General features: G+C 34.5%; 1 long non-coding RNA gene across 1 annotated transcript; it reads right to left on the bottom strand.

The window, feature by feature from the left end:
* Nucleotides 1-54: 54 nt before the first annotated feature.
* Nucleotides 55-14,514, bottom strand: LOC148758786 (uncharacterized). The gene is made up of 3 exons (XR_016020225.1): nucleotides 9,466-14,514; nucleotides 4,175-8,971; nucleotides 55-1,279 (listed from the first exon to the last, which is right to left on the bottom strand). It is a non-coding gene; the product is annotated as an uncharacterized LOC148758786 (long non-coding RNA).
* Nucleotides 14,515-19,855: the final 5,341 nt, after the last annotated feature.

The following is a 19,855-nucleotide window of genomic DNA, read 5'->3' as shown; positions in this document are numbered from 1 at the left end:
GAAACTGATATAATGTTGTATGTTAGCTATATTTTTTAATAAAAATCTAAAAAAAAATAAAGGAAATCTTCATTATAGACCTATGGCACAGCCCTTGTGGATGCTGCTTTATGGTGCTACACATTGGTGTTTTCATAATTCTTAAATTTACCCCATCTTTTTTTCAGGTATTTGTCGTCTGTGCTATTTCTCCTGCCCCAGGGCCCCTTGCTGAAGGTGAAGAAGCACAGGATAGAACATCAGGAAACCCTCAAGGTCAGAACATTTATTTGGAGAGTGGCCTATACAAATACCTTCTCTGCATCTATGATGTACCAAACACTGTCTAAGTTTGTTATTTACATTACCTCATAATTCTTACTATCATCATATGAGGCAGGGTGCTAATATTACACCATTTTAATAAATGATGGAATTAAAATTGAGAAACACTTTTCATAATTTGCTTCAGGTCACATAGTGAATATCTGAAATGGTCTAACAATAGGGCCATTCTCAGTGTCTTCCTGGAGAGAACCCTAGTCAAATTGTTAAGTGTGGAGCAGTGAAGAAATGGAAACAAAGAGGCTGGTTCAATATACTAATCCACTACAGAGATGGATGTTAACAAGATAAAGAGAAATGTCTAGAGGCCTGCTTTGAAAATGTTTCAACATGCAAAAAGGCAGGAGTGTTTTTGTTTCTAATCTGAAAGAGAAAGTCATTTTATAGATGGAAATAGGAAGCATACTGTCATAAGTGATTGAAGTTTAAGTCTGCAAATTGTGGGTGGCTGCCCACTGGTATGAATTAATACAAAGTGGAGAACAAAACCAAGTAACATAGCTTTCTTCTCTATAATTCTATTCTCTTTTCTTTCTACTTCCTTTTATCCATAATGCTAGTTCTTTGCTATGGGTTGTGGCAAGAAAATCAATATAGGTCTATATTTTAAGGTTCTGGAAACAGTACTTTTAATTAAGAAATAATATTGCAGAGTGAAATTGGTGTCTTAAGTTTACACTGCTATAATGGCTTGGCAGTGCTTCTGATTTCTAAATTTTATTGATGTGGATTTGGTATTTGGAAATCTTGTTGGCTTTATTGACCATGCAGATTTTTGGAAACGCTGGTTGCATTAACAGTTTGATGGTGGAGTACAGCTTTGGAAATGCAGAAGGGGCTCCAGCTCTTCCAGTGATGGATGATCCAGGCTGCAGCTACCAATCAAACCCATCTGGCTGGTACTAGGTTGCGTCAGAAGTAAGGGAGGACTGATGCTTTTCTGGCTTCAACTTTTCTGAGAAAAAAGAAAGACATTTTCAATTGAAAACTTTATCTTTTCTGTGGGAACAAGACCTTACCTGGAGAAGGTTGTTGCTGTTTAGAGAACGTTAATGCACTGCTGCTATGTTTACGTGACAGGTATAACGGCATTTTCAAGCTGATGGTACCTAGTGTACGCTGAAAAATCTTGTTTTGCAACCTAGTAAGATAACAAAAAGAATTTAAACGTAAGATTCAGGATGGATTTTTTTTGTTTTAGGCTTAATGTGAACTTCAAATAAACGTAATGTATTTCTCTAAACTATTTCAAAAACTCTAGAAGTAAAATCAAAAGGATCTTGAGGGGATCAAGTTCCCAGTTCATTGGCCTAAGAAAGAATTGTAGTGGGGAGAATTGGAGAAGTTGTGAGCGGAGCTTCTCTGATAATCTGTGATCTCCTCCCCCAAAGGGGATTCTCACCCTCTGCTGATTATGAGCTTTGGTATCAATGCTCTAGGGTTAACAAAAGGGGCATGGAAAACATCAGGGGCATGGTGCTATTGAGGAAAAAATTCAAGGTTCTTCTCTGTTTCCTGCTTCTACTATCCAGCCCCAACTTCATCCCCAGGGAGGAGGGTTTTAATCCAAGCTTTTTAGATAGGTTTAAGATACTGTAATGGGCTGCAGTTCAAAGGGAAGATATTTCAAGAGAATTATAGGTGAGGGTGGTATCTTTTTTAAAATGCTCTCTTCTTTCACACAGCAAAGGCAGATCTTTCAGAAGACATGAAAAAGTCTAAGACGGAAACTAGGTCACTTCCACCATTGACATTAGGGAAAATTTGATTTTTTTGTTGATGCTCCTTAAGCAGGTACATATGATTTGACTGTATTTCAAACCGGAGTTTGTCATTGTGTTTGGGATTTGGGGAGGATGTAAGCTGAACAGATCTTTCAGCCTGCTTTGGTTTTGGCTGATTTGGATTAACCTAGTTTAGGAATCGTCTTCATTTTCTCTGGCTAGCTCATGAGAGAGTTAAAGGGGAATCAAGGCAAAAGTCCACTCATGGTAAAACGGTAATTTTGCTTTTTCTGGGCATGCGTTTCTATCAGGATTCCTATGGAGAGGAATGGCAAGTCCTGGGTTATTTTTACATCTTGGTTCTAATGTCATTTTAAATTCACTTTAGTATACCCCACCCTGATGTTCCTGGACGTAATAATTAGACACTACCATGTCTTTGTAACTGACAGCTGATATTAGTTTTGTATACCCTGGTTAGTCTGATCCTATTAGCGCTAATTCAGTCCAAGTCCCATTTTCTTATAATTAATCTGGTAAAATAAAACACATGGAGCAGATTCTCAGGACCTTCGCCCCTAAATATCTGTGCTTTTAAAATGGTCTTCTGATTTAATATTTGATTTGAGGACTTTTGAGTCAGGTGGGTTATTTGATGGTGTTAAAGGAGCCATGCTGTGTTCAACTACCCACATGACTCCAATTGACCTTATAAAAATATAATTGCTGCAGAATATATGCATATCAAATATCCATTATCCCTGACCCTTTCATCATGGTTTGAAACTATGGCCCCATGAAGAACCAGATTTCAATTGTTTTAAGTCTCTAAATTGGATTTGGATTTTATAGCAAGCCTGGCTTTTCTCCTCTGTCTATACTAGAGTCTTAACCTACACATTCAATTATCAAGAAAATAATCTCTTGTGCATGGGGCATCGAAAGGTTTTGTTGTCCAACCAATATTTACAATTAAAGAAATCAATTGCCATATTTACGGCGAGGACATTTCATGTATACATCCATATTCTTTTCAGCAATTGCCAAAAAAATCAATTTGAGCTTTCAGTTGAATTAAGGTATCCTTTTTAATTTGTTCTAAAATGGGCAATCACTGTGTTACTCCTGAAGACATTTCAGTCATTACCGAGGGGTGTGGGGGGGGATGATGTTTCCATTTCCCTTAATTATTTATAGCATATACTTTAGAAATTTTACTATTTTTTTCAGAACCATGTTTACTTTCAATGAATAAAGTGTTAATTCCTAAAGGGTAGATATATTATTTATAATTATTAAAGTCAGTATAATAAAATCAACATAAATTGGATTTTGGAGTTGAATCTCAGTCCTACCACTCCCTAACTATGGGAATTTGGCAAATCGCTTTACCTCTCTGAATTTTATTTCCCTTAGCTGTAAATGGGATTGGTATTATAAATCTTAACTTACAGTGATGCTGAGACTATTAAATTTGGAGCACCTGGTACTGAAATAACAATAGTAAACAGTAGCTTATTCTCTTTTACATAATTATATAAATATATTATTTTATGTTTAATATTTAATAACATTAACTCATCACATCATTATGTTTGTGACCAATAATAATATTTGGCTGTTGGTATCAAGGATGTTCTTTTTCTCTTTCTGTGATAAATAAATGAGAAAAGTAAGGCAATATGTGTAATTGTTAAGAAAGTGGACCCTGCAGCCAGATTGGTACGGTTTGAATCCTCACCACAAACTGTGAGTTTGGGAAAGTTACTGAAATTCTGTGCACTTTGGTTTCCATCTCTGTAAAATTAGGACAATGAAAGTATGTATATCATGAAAATATTGTATATAAAACTTTTAAAACAGTTATTGCTACAAAATCCAATCTAAGTTGTAATTACTAATCTTAGAAGTTTACCTATAATCATACAGCCAATAAGTGGAAAAAGAGGATTTCTACCCAGGATTTCTGGTTTTAAGTTCAAGTTGTTTTTTTGTTTTGTTTTGTTTTTCCCTTGACTTGGTACTATTGTCATTGGAATTTTATGTATATGAATGTGTGGCAGGACTTTATAATATTGATACATGAGTACATAAAACATAACATGCAGTAGTTCTATTTTCCTTACCAGAGTGGGTTGATGATAAAACTTTGCAGTTTCCAAACCAGAGGCCCAAGTCTGAATTCAGATCATTGATTCTCACAAATTTGCTGCCTCCAAAGTCAGTGGCATTGACTGAATGTTCATCAACCTCTGCCTGAGTCATTTTAAGACTATTGCTGTGAACCCAGGATCATTGACTTCAAAGCTGGAGAGCTGGCATCCATCCTATTGGCATGTTAGGTCCCCAAAGGGTCCAGTACTCAGTGTGAAGGTAAATAAAGCCAACAGCAAAAATAAATACTTTATTAATAATGCATCTATTTGGCCAAGAATGAAATCAAGAAGGATTGTCATGAGTGATCAATAAAAAGGTTTAACTTGTACTGCTATGTATACTGGAAACTAATATAATACTGTATGTTAGCTATATTTCAATAAAAATCTTTAAAAAGAAAAGGGTTCACTTTTTGAAGTTGTATTTCTGCTTTTATTCTAATACCAGTTTTTCCAAAATATCTGCAGTACTAATAATAGCAAGATATGTAATTTATAAGCAAAGGCAATAGAATAGTTTAAAGTATTATAAAAGTTTTAGATTCATTTTCATTTGAAGAATACATATTGTATATATTAAGGAAAAAGAAAGTGTTTTCTTTCCCGATTTTTGAAAATACTGTCTCACTCATTGATCATTTAAAATCACATTTTTCTAGGACACCAGAGAACATTTCTTTCTTAAAAGTTTTTAGAACATTGTTGATTCTTCATGGATGTTTTACAACTCATCCAGGGAATATAAAAGTAAAACCCTTCAATGTTGAACACCTTGAATAAGAGCAAGAAATAACTTGTCAGATTGATAAACATTTTTATCCATCACCTAATCCAGAGAAAGTAGAAAGCTATATCCCTAAAAACTCTATGGAAATGGACTAGAAAGAGAAAAAGGCCATTCTCTTCCAGAGACCGAGTAGCTCTAGAAGCCAACCCAGACTGTATTCTATAAACTTCATGAGATTAGACGTAAGGGATCGAGTTAGAGGTGTATGAGATTGGATGTCCACCCATGTCTGAGTTTTGCTGTGAGAGATGAAAATATCATCAAAGAAAATGTGCTCTAAATGTGGAAGTGTTTCATAATGGGGAAACAAATAACCACTAAAGAGAATTTAGGATTTGTTTTATGGATCTCTGGAAAAATAAGCCAGCCAAAACACACCTTAAAATTTCCTTGAGGAAGACTTGTTTTTTTTGTTGTTGTTTTGTTTTCATATTTCATTATGTCCCATAAATTATTTTCATCTAAATGAAACAGTTAAAGAAAATACAGTTTTCTAGGGTCTAACATTTATAGATTTAGAATAGATATTAGCAGTTCATCCCACCCTCTATAGCAACTCTGTAAGGTGGTGATTCAGTCTCTGCTTCTCTGCTTGAAACTATGAAAATAATAGTTACCATCTACTAAGTGTTCATTTGTGCTTGTACTCTGCTAAGTACTTCACAATTATCCCACTTAATCTTCACAGTAACTCTATGAAGAAGACACTATTGTAATTTTTTTTTTTGACAATTGAGGTTTAGAGCATTTACTAAGTTGTTCAAAGTCAAATAACTAATAAGATGTGTTGCACGATAAAACTCAGGTTTCTTTGCTTTCAAAGCACATGCTTCTGATACCTACATTATGCTGCTTGAGTTTTGTGGATGGACAACTTTAGTTCTTAGAAATGTTTCCTTATAGTCAGCAAAAACATGCATTCCTCTAAATTTCAGAGTAAATTTAACACTTCTCATCTGCTTTTTAAATAAGGTAACATAGCAATCAGAATTTTTTTAAGGTAGATAGTCCAGATACAAATCTAAACTCAGCTTTGAAGAAAAAGAAAGATCATAGAGTCATGAGGAAATAGAGCAAGCTTCATGGAATCTCTCTAGCTCATCAATCTACCATGTCACCTAGATTTTTCCAACACCTGGGATTAAGGTATCATCTCCAGAAGGCCCTAGTGAAATTATAAGCTACTCACAATTAATAAAAATCATTGTGCATTGGCACGGATTACTTTATACATTAGTTGGTACTCTATAGAGAAGAGAACTAGAAAGGATGATATGGGATAGGTATGTTCTGATGGATCTACACAGGAATTGATATTGGAAACAGGATACCCTCAAGTGTAGATTAAGTATGAAGTAGCTGATTGCTTGATGGCCTCCTTAACCAACTTTCTCATAAAAATACTTTCCTTCCAGGAGCTATAATAACATAAATTCTTCTATTAGTGTTTTATTTCTGTAGAACTCTTTCTTTGACCAGGAATTTCTATTGAAATACAAATATCCCTAAAACTCAGTGTGGATTGATTGAACAGATTCCATTATTTCCTGTCAGTAGTCACTGCAATGAAAAGAAAGGGACTGACTAGAGCAGTAGTTGTCCAACTGTAGCATGCTTCAGAATCATCTGGAGGACTATGCCACACTGCCCCATTTTTCTGGTTTAATAAGACTGACGTAACATCGAAGAATTTGCATTTCTAATAAGTTCCCAGGAGATGCTGATGTTGCTGGCCATAAGACTACACTTTGAGAACCACCGGATTAAGGAGTGGTGTAGAAAGAGAAATGAGGAAGGGCTAAAAGAGAGCATTTCAGAGCCTAACTTAGCATATAGAATATTAATGTTAGAAAATTCAGAGTCATCATTTCATAAGCTGATCTCTGATAAGAAAAATGAAGCATACAAACTCAAAGTAATGTATACCATTTCTGAATACTGATGAGATAGGATGAAAGTCTTCTGATTTTCAGCTTTGCACTTTAGTCATGAATAAAGCCTTTCAAATCTAAGGCTGAAAAGAGCCCTCTGAGAAGCTTGTGAAAAGTAAAGATTCCTAGACCCCATTCTGGACTCAGGGCTCAGACAATCTGCATTTTAACAAATTCTCCTCATTATTCAGATACAAGGGGCTATGAGGACAACACTCCAAGGAGCAAGGCAAACACAGTCAGGTGTTAGGGAAGCCCCACAGCCCACACAGGAGTGGAGACCTATGTGAACACAGGGCAAGCTGTGGTGCCTGAGGGGAGCTGAGATAGAGTGGGGAAAAAAGGATATACATTTGCTATCTAACAAGTTGGTGCAAAACAGATGCTCACTGTGGAAACAAGAAGCCATGTCACTATACTTGTCAAAATACCCCACCTACCTTACATAAAAGAATCCTAGATTTATAGAAAATATGAACACAGAACACCCTGTTTAATCCTCACAGCTCTATTATAATAGTTTCACTCTAAAGGTCACCTGGAAGAATAACAAAAGCATTTTGAGTGTCATCCCACAGGGGCTTATAACCTTTGCTTTCTGTAGGGCAAATGGGAAATTCAACAAGAGAGAGAAGAGATAAACTGAAGCTTGCTTAGTATTAGCTTTAATTTTTAATTTCCCCCAAGTATGCAATTATATTCTTATTCCTAATTAAGAAAATTATTTCTATGTTGTAAAGATTTTGTAGAGTATCCGATGGACACTTGTCTCATTAGGGAGACCACCTCAGGGATGATGTAGATGCCTGATCACTGCACTGTACACCTGAAGCTGAACAATAATGAATGTCAACTACAAGTTTATATACATATATATGTATATACTTACAAGAAGCAGAGTACAGCATTAGGAATAGAGACAGTGGAAATGTAATGGCTGTGTGCGATGTCAGAGGGGTAGCAGATTGTGGGGAGGGGGGTTATCACTGTGTGAGGGATATAAATGATAAACGTCTAAGTATTACTTTGTTTTGTATACCTGAAACTAATAAAATAATAATAATAATAATAAATAAAATTATTTCTATCAATTTGTCATCTTTATTTAGTTACTCTATTTATCTGTCCTTATGTATGGGAGCTTAATAATGAAAGCACTTGTCTCCATCAAAGTAGCATATCATGAAATCTCCGTGCCTAACTCATTATTTTCCTAAATATGTCATTACAATAAAAATCACTTTTAAAGAAAATAATAAAAATTGCATTGAATTTGTTTTGCCAAATACCTTTGGATTTTTAAGGGCAAGAAAGTGAAAAAAAAAAATTTTCAGCACTGAAGGTAGACTTTGAAATCCTATCCTAAGTCATCTAACTATAGCACATGCTAGATCAAAGTGGAGGTCAAATCAATTTCTGCATGAATGTGTAGTCCACTCTCATTCCAGGAAATATTATGTATCTCTGCACATAATTTTCTATGTGCTCTCTACTATAAGAAAATAAGTCTTGAAGTACAAGAATTATTTCTCTAAACTTTTGCAACCCCTTTCAATGAATAAAGCCAAAAAAGCTTAGAAGGCTTTTAAGGCATCCCATGATTGCCCTCATTTTTCCCCATTTCAGTTTTATCTTAAATAACCCCATTTTCCCACACCTCCTGCCCTTCCCGCCCCCACTCTTCTGCAAATATAAATTTAACATTCTTAATTACACTTAGATTTACCTTGAGTCTGATGAATTCAGTATGCCAGGGCCCCTCATTCACAATGGCCCCTTGAACACCAGAATTTGATGGGAGTTGTATGGAGTTCTGAGTGAGGACCTAGAAGTCAGGTTGCAATCAGGCATTTCTATGCAATTATTTCTGATAAATTGTCCAAGAGATCTTATAAGAAAAATTCATGAGGAGGCGGCCAGTTAGCTCAGTTGGTTAGAGCACAGTGCTCTTAGCAACAAGGTTGCTGGTTCGATCCCCACATGGGCCATTGTGAGCTGCGCCCTCCACAGCTAGATTGAAACAACTACTTGACTTGGAGCTGATAGGTCCTGGAAAAACACACTTAAATAAATAAAAGTTAAAAAACAAAAAAGAATAAAGAACAATTCACGAATCTAGAAGCTTCCAGTAATTTGGTGGAATTTTACCTTTTATAAACACTCACTTTTGTATCTAATTTTTATTCTCAAAGGTATACATGTTTTCTCAAAACTGGCCATAAATTATGTCTCATGTCCACAATAGTTGGATTTTCCCTTTTCCCAATACTTTCTGCTTTTGTTTACATTTGTTTCTTTGATAAAGCTATTTCTAGAGTGCCCTTCCATTCTCCCAATGTATACTCTCTTTCCCATATCTCTGTATATCAAAATACTATCTATCCTGTAATTTTTAGCTCAAATGCTATAGCCTCATGACTTGTCAATTCTCCAATCAGTATACATTTCATTTGTACACTTAAATTTAATCTCTCTTTTATTATAAATATCACTGTTTTAAATCATATGCCACTGGTAGTATATATTTAAGACAAAAACCATACCTGTACATAGTTATAGTTCATTCTTCAAGACCCAGCTTAGTTCCTTCATGAAGATTTCTTTTTTCTCCCAACTTAGTTAAGTGACTATTTTCTATGGCTTCCCCCACAGCATTTCATACATACCTCTTTCATAGTGCTTTCTTCACAGTGCTGTGGTTGTTGGCTCTTTTGTTTGTACATCAGACTTGGAGGAGGACTTTCTTTCATTTTAGTGTCCCCAGAACAGTTTGCTGCATAGAGTAGGCACTCAAAAAACAATGTATATTGAATGAGTGAATAAATGAAAAGAAATTGTAAACTATAAGGGACATAATCATTTCAATTTATTCTAAATGTATTTCATTTATTGTTTTCACATAGTTTAAACTCAGAAATAATAGATGAAAGCTACAGTTAAGTAGCTCAGTTCTAAGAGTTACCTCAAATAAGTTACATTTTTTTCCCATTTATTACTCTAACTCAATAAACTCAATAAATGTAGGGATTGTGTCTGTTTTGCTCGCAATTTTATTTATGACACTTAGAAAAACAATGGGCAAAGTTGGTGTTCAATAATTATATGTTCAACAAGCAACTTACATATATGTCAATCTCTGACATGCAAATTTATCCCCAAACAATATAATTGCACTCTAACTTTCAGGGCCTATCTCCCATGACTTTATTACTCTGGAATCCAAGAGGAATATTTCCATTTCCAGTGCATTATTCCTCTATAACTTTTTTTTGTGTTTTTTTCTCTATACATAATCCTATCTGTATTTTCATAAATTTAAGTCCTATCTGTCTATTAACATCAAACCATCCATCCATCCATCCATTCATCCCTCCTTTCATTCATCCATTCATCCATCCATGCACACTTTTAAAAGGTTAAGTTCTATGAGAACAGGAATTTTTATCATTTACTTATCTAAATCCCAGACTCTAGGACAATACTAATAAGTGCCTGATATTAGAAAACATAGCAAGGAGACAGGAATGAGGAGGAGATAGGGAGTAAAAGATGAATAAGAAGCAAGATCATGTAGAATAATGTAGGTCACAATAAGAACGTTTTGGATTTTAGGCCGAGATAAGCCACAACAGTATTTCTAGTTGAGGAATGGCATAAACTGACTGCCTAGTTGAGAATAAATTGAAGATTACAGTGGGGAGGCCAGTTAGGAAAACATTACAATAACCCATGTAAGAAATGTGAGTGTTAGGCTCAGGATGGTGGCTGTGTGGTTAGTGATAAGAGGTGTACATATTGCAAAGGATACACATATTTTAAAATAAGTCACATTTTCTGCAATAACTCTTTTATCTGTTGCCATTTGCAAGGACCCCATAGTGGAGTTTCAGGTTTGCGTTGTCAGTCATATTTAGAAGTAAACCAGCACCACGTTTACTTAATGATATGGAAGGCTAAGAAACAGCCGGGTGTACAATGACAGCATCACAGACGCTGTGGACAACCAGATGCAGTTTTTCATTGTCCAATCACTACACAGGGATTTTTGATCAGAGGGGACACAAAGTGACAAGAATATGGGTTACATCATTTGAGGGAAGCTTCAGTGTTTAGGATCCCTGAGCTTAAATACTTTGCTTGTCACTCAGCACCAGCAGGGATGCATACCACTATCCCATTTTTAAATTTCAGCTATGGGTCATAAATTGAGGGAAGGATACATAGTAATCTTCTCAAGCAATCACAGCACACTTAGAGGCATCGTTGCATATATAATTAATTCGTAGCAACCTCAACAAGACCCACTTTTATCTCCACTGCATACATTCAACTGATATTATCAAAAGCTTAACTAAACATCAACCTTTGATCAAACATCTCAGGATGCTGGACGAAAGATTTAGAGTCTAGTTCTTAATACTTTATTCCTAATGTCTTTCCATCTTCCCTGCCCCTGCACTATCATATTTAGTACTATCATACTTGGTATGCATTGATTCATTCTTTTCATGATTAGATATTAGTGACTACTACAATATAAGCCACCTCCTGTTTATGTAGTAGAGAATTTCACAGATATGGTTCTTGTTCTCATGAAGTCTACATTCAAGTAGAAGAAGAAAGACAATTAACAAATATATTGGAAATTCCAGATATTGATAGGTGCTATATAGACCATCGTGCTAGTGATATCAAAGTGAGAACTGGAAATGAGGTAACTTTATAACTAAGATGCCCTATCTAAGCAGGTATCATTTAAGCCAAGCCCTGAATGAAAAGAAACACCAAATCTGGAGAGGAAAAGCATTCCAAGCTTTGATTAACATCTCCCTAACAAATTTATTTTCCTTATAATTTACCTCTTCAATTCACCCTTTACACTGCAGTTAGAACAATATCACCAGAATTTAAATCTAAAAGTGTTATCTCCCCTACTTAAAATCCTTTGTTGCTCTCAATGCCAACATTTAGCATGGCTTAGAGATACATTTGTGGCCCATACTTAACTCACCAATCTCAACATTTGTCACTTCTCTCTTCCAAACTCTGCTTCAACCATGTTGAAGTATTTGCAGTTGCCCCCACATGCTCTGTTCTTTCTTACTCAAAGTGTTTCTTGGCTCTTAGTAAATGTTACTCCCATTGGCTGGAACATCATTCTATCCCTCACTCTCACCCCCAGTCATAAGCTCCAAAAACATGTATTTAAAGTCATGTTGAGTATTTCTTTCTATTTGAAAATATGGGATGATGATTTGTTTAAAGTTCCAATTGAACTAAAATAGAATCAGACTAGAATTAATTCAGAAAAAAAGAGAAATAATATGTACAGCAATAGTAGAGAAAGTAAACTCTATCTGTACTTTTAAAAATGGTAAGAATTTGATTGAACACTGCCATTGAAAAGTGTTTCTGAGAATGAGAATTACACTGATCCAATGATAACACAGATGACTGAAGGAAAAAAATGAACGGAGCCAGATGTTCCAGTTGGTGTATAGTACGACCTCATGCCAAGTGGGTAAAATAGGCCATGTTTTGGAGGGTCTTGGAAGTAAGTCTGAGGAAAACAAGACATACAGCAGTTAAATACCTCAAAGAATTAAATGTGCACAATTGCATCTCCAGAGAAAGCAACTGACCAGGAGATAATGGTAGCCTAATTACACTGTTAGAAATTATAATAAAAATTTAATGTTATTGATAACTATAATGTGTTGAGCACTCTGCTCAGCACTTTACAAAGAATAAAATCATTTAATACCCATAAAACCCTATGGGTTAAGTACTGTTATTATCACTATTTTACAAACAAAAAACTAACCAGCTTAGAGACACAAAGTCACTTAATGAGTAAGGTAAATAATTAAAATGAGCTTAAAATATATATCTTGGACAGGAGTAAAGAAATCTAGGTAGTAGTTTCATCATTGTTATAAAATGGTCGTGTAATTTTATGCAACTCAGTGTACCTAAATGTGCCTTGAGTGGTTTATCTACATGTTGAGGCTCACATCACTATATGATGTTTTAAGCCCAAAAACTACATCAAACTATTATTCTGTCTTTTTTTTAATCTATTTCAATTACATTTACTTGTAAAGTTTGCCCTGAATAACATTCCCGTCTGTCAAAAGTACAACACAAAATTAGATGGGAAGAGATTATAATATCTTTATGGACAATCATAAAAGTGGGACATAACCCACAATCAAACTGATCTTGGTTAATTCCTAATCAAGAGTATCATTAGTTTTAAGTGTAATTCCATGATAAGTTCTTGGTTAGTGCCCCTGCTACCTCTACTCCTTTGATACCTATGCAACTACCAATGGGAGATGGAAAGTCAGGGGTAGGTATGGCAAATTTACAATTAGAATAACAGCCATCGCAAGTGTAGTATTTACTAAGCATGACTATTGTGTTTGGAATTTGATACATAGTATCTCATTTAGTAATCAGGATAGGGGTGTCCGCTTAGCTCAGCTGGTTAGCCCATGGTGCTGATAACACCGGGTTGCCGATTTGATCCCTGCATGGGCCACTGTGAGCTGTGCCCTCCTTAAAAAAATAATAATAATAATAATCAGGATAACTCTGCAAAGTAATTCTTAACATCTTTATTTTACACATAGGAAAAAGAAGAGACTTACAGGTGAATTATTTGTCTAGACTCATTGTTATGGACTGAATCGTGTCCCTTAAAATTCATCTGACTGTATTTGGAGATAGGGGCTTGAAGGAAGCAATTAACATTAGATGAGGTCATAGAGTGGGGTTATAATCCAATAGAACTGCTGTCCTTATAAAAAGAAGACACCAGAGATGTACATGCACAGAGAAAAGGTCATGTGAAGACACAGCCAAAAAAAGATGGCCATCAGCAAGTCAAGAAGAAAGGTCTCCGGAGAAAACAACCCTGCTAATCTTTGATCTTGAATTCTGGCCTCCAGAACTGTGAGAAAATAAATTTCTATAGTTTAAGCCACCCAGTCTGTTATTTTGTTATGGCAGCCCTAGTAGACTAATATAGTAACATGGCTGATAAGCACTGGAAATATTGTAGTTAAATTGAATTCAGGCCCTATTGACCTTCCTGCTCCGAGGTCATGGTGACAATGGCTCAACTCTATATAATGATTACCTGTGCTCTGTCTATGAAATATTCAAAAGGTCTGTGATCCAAACAGGCAAGAGTGTCCTTTCCTGCCACTCTAAAGGTAGAAATAAAGTAAAAATCTAAATGATTTCAAATTAACAAAAAGTTTTACAATGGGGTTTTATATTTATAACTAATGCCTGAATCTCAGAATTATTTATTTAATTATTAAAATGACAGCACAGGGGAACACTTAATAAAAAATTAAGAATGAGTGAATAGATATAAAATACAGAAGAGAATATATGGTGGGTTTGATTTTTGTTCCCTTTTCTATGTAAAAAATATATTTACATATATTTAAATATACGCACAGCACTCATGCATACATGTGCACATATATATGCAAGTCCTATTGGTTCTATTTCTCTGGAGAACCCCAAATAAAACTGACCCCAAACCACTGCTGCTGTTTGTAGCTCTCTGACCCAGAGATTCCCCACCTTGCTGCTGAACGACATCACCTAGACGTGTAAGTTCTATCTCCTATTCCCATTTCCCCTAGGAGTTCCCTGGTCCTTTCCCTTGCACCACTGTCTCTGGAACATTCCCTGCTATGAGAAACTTCCCCTCTCTTGCAATCTTGTGCGTGTGTGTGTATATGTGTATATATATATATATATATATATATATATATATATATATATATATACATATACATATATATGTATATATATGTATTTATATATACATATATATTTAAATATACATAAAATATTTTAATATAAATATTTAAATATATATATAAATATATGAAATATTTTAAAGAGGTTATATATATGTGGATATATATGTATACATATGTATACATATAAAGGTATTATATATATATATATAGAGAGAGAGAGAGAGACAGAGACAGAGAGACAGAGACAGAGAGAGAGAGAGATTTATTATAAGGAATTGGCTTATTGGCTTACACAGTTATGGAGGCTGGCAAGTCAAAATCTTCAGTATGGGCTAGTAGGCTTAAGACCCAAGAGAGCCTGTGGGACAGTTCCAGTCTGCTGGAGAATTTTCTCTTACTTGGGGGAGGATTAGTTTTTGTTCTATTCAAGCCTTCAACTGACTGAATGAGGCCCACACATTTAGGGAGGTCAATCTGCTTTACCAATTAAAATTTTGATATCATTGAAAACACACCTTGTGAGAAACAGCCAGAATAATGTTTGACCAAATATATTTCCTTAATATCACAATCATAAAAGTGGGACATAGCCCACAGTCAAACTGATCTTCATTAATTCCTTAATATGGTGCAGTAAAACTGACATATAAAGTTAAGCACCACTGTGTCTTTCTTTTATAGCAATAGGGCTTGTTGTGTCTTTGGTTAACAGATGTTGGGTGCATTTTTATAGTATATGCAAAACAGATAGGCTACATATAGCTAAAATGTTCTTATTTGACCTAGATCTAATGGAACTAAATGTGTAAGAATTTGAGTTTGGTGCCAGTGGGTTTTGATATAAGAATCCTAGTCTGCTGTGAAGAAGTAAATAATATAGGGGCAAATGTACAGGGGCCATCTTTGGCCCCATTTATATAGCACCCTGAAAATACCGTGTCATGTTTTAGTTTTCAAACAATTTGTGTTCTGATAATGGTGTACCACTTATTACAAATGTTACTCAGTGATGTATTGAAGGTCAAGGTATTCAATGAACCCTTCAGGCTTTTTGCAATACACAGACATTTGGTATTGTTGTGTATTATAACAGCCTGCTTAAAAAATCAGCTCAGAAAGATTATTCCACCTTCTTAACCTCTTCCTGGTCCATGCACCTTAGTAAGGCAGTTTGGTCACTAAATGTGGCTGTTCCAGAAATTGTCTCCTCCTAGCCACTCCCTGGGGTTTGATAAGATGGAAGTGGTATGGGAGTCATAAATATCTATTTCAAAAATTATCGTTTCTGCCCTCATCATTCTTGGCATGATGCTTTTTTCTTTCTCTTAATAGCAACCTTAGTTTAACATATTGGTACACCCTTCAAAAATGGGCTTGGAAGATTCAAGCTTAATTCTGGTTCTCATGATGGACTGACATAATCCTCAATAATAATGATAATAACCATTTAACCAAGTACACTTCTTGTTGAATTCCCTTTACAATCGATTGACTTACAGCTATTGAACCATCCTTACCATTTGACATTTGTCTTTGAATTTGTCTTTGACGTTTCACATTTGTCTGTGTCATTTCACAAAGACATTACAAAAGAAAGAAAATTAACTGCCAATATCTTTGATGAACATGGATGCAAAAATTCTCAACAAAATATTAGCAAACTGAGTTCAGCAATACATTAAAAGGATTATATACCATGACCAAATGGGATTTACCCAGGGATGCAAGGATGGTTCAATATCTGTAAAAATTAATGTGATACATCACATTAACAAAATAAAGGATGAAAATCATATGATCATCTCAATAGAAAAAGTATTCAACAAAATTCAACATATTTTTATGATTAAAAACTCTCAACGTGTGGGTATAGAAGGAACATACCTCAACATAATAAAGGTTATATATGACAAACCCACAGCTAACATCATAGAAAAAGACATTACAAAAAATACAAACAATTTAACAGATATGTAATACATTAAGAGAAATAAATGCACCTCTTTTACCTACCTTCCTTTTCTTATAATTAAAGAAGATCAAGTTTCTAAATAAACTTGAAGGTAATTTTTGATACTAAAATTAGATGACTTTTTAAATTAAATACAAATAATACCATTTGTAATTTTACCTTCAATAATTTAAATGTTATTTTACTTAATATTTAAAGCAGAATATCTTGAAAAAAATTTGGTATACTTTATTATTCAGTACACAGAATCTTGCTAAACTTTAATCTTGTGAAATATGAGTTTCATTTGACAACCTCAGGTTTGTAGTTAACTGATGCTACTTTGGTAAAAGAAATATATATATATATATATATATATATATATATATATATATATATATATATATATACATCAATTTTTCTCCCATTTCATTTGAAAATATAATGGGAAGACACATGTTAAGTACATCTTTACAAGGGTACAGATTATGTATATTAACTGGAATTACTTTATGAAAAATTTACACTGTGAATTTAATAATGCAGTCAATCTGAACAGATAATTTTTGTTTAATACACTTAGAAAATGTCTTTTGACTGTGAAAATTTCCTATATTTCTATATATTTTTATATGCCTTAGCTCTAAATTTAATGCTTCATGAATTGTGCCATTTTGTGAAAACATATTCTCCATACATCACACCAATGTACAGAAATTACTTATTCCAATCAGATAGCTTTTTAAAAAACATAATCAGAAAGAAGTCTTGATGTTCGAGTGCACAGTCTACTTTTTGGATGAATATTCTGTTTTTAACATATGCCCTTTGTTTCTCAGTGTTTATTTGGCCTTTATTTGTTATGTTTATATTTTTATTTTTATCTACAAGCAGAAATTATGGAGAATTTTCACTCCTGTGAAGACAACATAACCTCTTCTTTAAACCTTTTAATCATCTATTTGTCCTTTTTTTTTTTCAAGAGAGATTATGTCAACTATAAATTATTTGGAAAGTAGAACCATATTTTAAAATTCTTGAACTACTGTCTTGCGTCAACCTTCTTGTGATAAATGTTCTTCACTCTTTGTTTAAGATTGTCATTTTCTGGACACAGTTTAAGGCCAAGGACACTAAATGGCCTGTCACTGAATCAAGATAATTACTTGCTGAAGAGCAGTGGGGTTGTTTGAGAATAAACTAGAGGAAATCTGGAGCTTTGATTCAGGTTAGACACTATTAGGAATAGTGTATTATTAAACCTGTTATTTCCTTTTACCTGAGAGCATATCTCTTTAGGTTTTCTTCATACAAAATGTTCATGTGTCTTCTAAGTCACAGCTCTGACAGGACTGATGTTCACTCCACTTTTTCATGGCCAAGGGCAGTCGCCTTTACCTTTACTTCCACCACAATGTTCACCACTCCACCAATCACTAGGTCATGACCTGGATCTCTGCTCCATTGGCCCTTGGAGAGACTTTAATCTCATTGGAGTTCTATTGATTCTTTGTGTCCTTTCTACCCTGGTATCTTGCAGTGGGCTTTCATAGTTTGTATTGTAGCCATAACTACTTTCTTGTTTCATCGAAGAGAGGGTTTATCTCCTTTTTCTTGGCAGCAGATTTCATGGAAATAGAGGACTGAAGTGTTCTTACATAACTATCTTTAATGAGAAGTTGCTTGAGAGTTTTAGAAGAAAACTTTCATTATTTGGGGAGGTTGAAGAATTGAATAGTTTTTGAATTCATCTAGACAGTCAGAGCTAAAAATCAGTATTTTTAGATAAGACTCTACCAAATAATATGGTTAACCACTGGAAAATATAATCACCTGTCAATTTTTCTTTAAGGGTTGAAAGGAGATGATTTTAATTACCATGTTGTCCTGCCCTTGTCAACTTTTTCTAGACTAGTAGAGCCAAAAAAATCATCTAAAAATAAGAGAAGAGATAGTCGAATGAGAGAAAGAAAAATTTTGTGTGCTAAGAATGTTTAAGAATAAAAATGTGTGATAATGTCTTCAACTACTAGTTTTTTCTGTTTCATTCACTACAAAATTTATAATCTAGAATTAATTGCTTTCTTCTCTAAAAGGATAATGTCCAATGAGTCCTAAAAGACAATTTGGACAATATTTTTTGTGTGCTGGAATTTCATTGACATCATCTATTCCCAATTCTGATAACACGAGTGTATATTGTGATTTTTATGTGTAGAAATCTGTGAGAAAAAAAAATGTACTAAAAGGTGTTTTCATGATGTGAACATGGAGGAGAGACAAATAATAATGTCCTGATACATCCTTGTTGTGTTAAACTGTGTTTCACACAAATGGTATTATAGATTTCATTCAGTTTTATAATTAAAAGGTAAGAAAGTCAAGGTGTTAATAACGTGAAAAAACTTGGGGATAAACAAAAAAGCAATTGAATGGTTTCATACGATCAATTGTATTAGCAATAAAAATAAAACAACTATTAATTTTCTGCTGACAAATCACACTACTGTCAATGTACAACGTGAGTTTGTTTGGCTCCTCGGGCAGTAAACATGGGGAAAACACATGTATAAAGGAGTTTGCAAAACAAAACAAAGCAAAACAAAAATATATCGAAAGCAGAATTTTATGCTTTCTCCTAATGGAGTTGTGGCTCTTGCCAATAAATATCAAGAGAAGTTCTCGTTAGAAGCAGAACTTGAAATTAAATGAACATTGAAAATCCAATATGAGGTTAAAAAGTTAGTTCATATAAATAAACATCTCTAGTCTTCTGATTGATATTTCACCCATTAGACTAAACGCATAAATTCCTATTCCCTGCAGTAATCCTTAATTTAAAAAAAAAAATCAATTGTTAATAAAACACACACATAGTCCTCCCATCTCACCCCCGCCCCCATGGAAGTTGGTCCTGACATGAGCCTGTGTAACTCTTAGTGAGGAGAAATTACTCTGAGTATAGAGAATGGGGCAAAATGGCTTTTTCACTGTTGCCTGTAGTTCACTTTTCAGGCACTGCTGAGTTTGCCTTGAACCGTGATACAGAACTTTCCTCCTTCTTTGGTGTCCTTCATTTTCCTTCTTTCACTTTTGTATCCTGCTCCTGCGTGGCCTCTTTCTTTTATCCATGTCAGAAAGTCCTCTTTTGCCTGGATCTTCACATTCTTCACAGTAGAGTAACTCACAGGATAA

This window comes from Rhinolophus sinicus, chromosome 2 (genome assembly GCF_057876585.1).
Source record: "Rhinolophus sinicus isolate RSI-liver-muscle chromosome 2, RSI-T2T, whole genome shotgun sequence".
In the NCBI taxonomy this organism is placed as follows: Eukaryota; Metazoa; Chordata; class Mammalia; order Chiroptera; family Rhinolophidae; genus Rhinolophus; species Rhinolophus sinicus.
This window is presented reverse-complemented; position numbering and strand designations above follow the sequence as displayed.